Source organism: Octopus bimaculoides, chromosome 21, assembly GCF_001194135.2.
Source record: "Octopus bimaculoides isolate UCB-OBI-ISO-001 chromosome 21, ASM119413v2, whole genome shotgun sequence".
Lineage (NCBI taxonomy): Eukaryota > Metazoa > Mollusca > Cephalopoda > Octopoda > Octopodidae > Octopus > Octopus bimaculoides.
The window spans coordinates 4,355,795-4,357,619 of record NC_069001.1 but is presented as its reverse complement, the minus strand read 5'-3'; the positions used below and the strand labels follow the sequence as shown (position 1 = coordinate 4,357,619).

Sequence of the window (1,825 nt, the reverse complement as noted above, 5' to 3'; positions counted from 1 at the left end):
TTATAAGTATGGAGGGATCGATAGATCGATGGTTATGTGTGAACTGCAATATATTTTACTTGTTCAAAATGTTGACATTTCCTTTGCAAACTTTACACAAATTTCATGCACAAATTTCATGCACAGAATTTCATGCACAAAAATTTCATGCACAAATTTTCATGCACAAAAATGTCATGCTCAAAAAAATTTCGTGCACAAAATTTCTTGCACAATTTACATTTACTAATTATATGCATGAACTTTATGTACAAATTTAAATGAAAATATATATATACATATATATATATATATATATATATATATAAGGTAAATTTATTTCAGCGATACATTTTTATATAAAACTTAAATTATATACACATATATATAATATCCATTCTACAAGATCAAATTATATACTCAAAATAAATATTAAAATTATTTGCTCAAGTTACATGATTAAATTAAATGTTCGAATTACATGCTTAAATTATAAACCCAATTTACATGCTTAAATTACATACTTAAATTACATGTCTAAATTACATGCTTAAATTACATACTCAAATTACATACCCTAATTACAAACCTAAATTATACGCTCATATTACATGCTTAAATTATATGCTTAAATTACATGCTACTTTTTAAAATTATTTTCGTCAGTTTGTCGCTTATTTTTTATTTCCTCTTTTTTTTTCTTTTCCCAATTTTTTTTTTATCCGATGCTGACAACAAAACCAGAACTGCTGGCATCTTTATGGTCAACTGGTATGTGGTACAACATTTTTCCAACAACTACACAACCTCTCTCTCATTGGTTCATTCTCTCACTTCCCCTCTCTCTCTCACTCTCTTTCTCTTTCTTTCTCTCTCAATGTCACGTTATGTTTTCCTGGGGTTAAAATGTAATAACATTTGTTTTGCATAAAACAAACACATGAAATGTAGTAACAGCCTTTACTATATATGTGTGTGTGTGTTTGTGTGTGTGGTCAGATCAATAAGTATCCGGACTGCTGCTATAGTAGCAAAGTTAAAGCACACAGAGTAAAGCCGTTTGGCACAGATTGGCCTTAAACTCTGCTGTGTATATATATTTATATACACACTCACACACACATAGATACATATATATGTATGTATGTAAGCATGTTGTGTATGCATATATATAGATACATGCACATGTGAGGATGTTTAATTCCTGCAGTTTAACTTGCATCTTATCAACAAACAATCTCTGATGATATACACAAAAATAAACACCGACAAAACCATATTACAATATGGAAGTTAGCAATCCATAATTTAATGTTTCGAATCCAGATAACAGTTATTTCCGTTTCCTGTCTAGTTGACGTGTCCCGTGGTATTTAAGTATTCAAGCATCCACGTGGAAACTAATCGATTCTGTTCAATATTAATCATCATTCTCTTTATCTTCATGTTTCTTCTTTTTTACTTTTTGTTTGTTTTTTTTTGATGTTCTGGTTTTGAAATTCTGCACTAAATGACCACCATATTGGAGCTTCAGTTCATTAATATTTGTCACTTAATGTTCATTTTTTTCTTTTTTATTTTTCTCGTCCATTTTTTTTTTCTCTATTTCTAATTTTGTTTTTATAGTTTCCTAACCAAACAGACAGATATGACTGCTGCCATTAAAAGCGATAATTCTTTATATCACGCTTCCCGGAAAACATAGACATCATATGTGTGTGTGTGCATACATACATATATATATATATTACTTCTTGAACTGTTTTACCAATTCTAATACTTTGCCATTTTCCTTTGACCATTGACCATCTTTCTCTCTCTCTTTCTCTCTCTGTCATTCTTTAGG

At 29.5% G+C, this 1,825-nt stretch overlaps 1 protein-coding gene across 1 annotated transcript in view; it reads left to right on the top strand.

The window, feature by feature from the left end:
* The window catches only part of LOC106872141 (short transient receptor potential channel 7), a 216,872-nt gene that overhangs the window by 208,771 nt on the left and 6,276 nt on the right, over nucleotides 1–1,825 (top strand). The window lies entirely within an intron of this gene.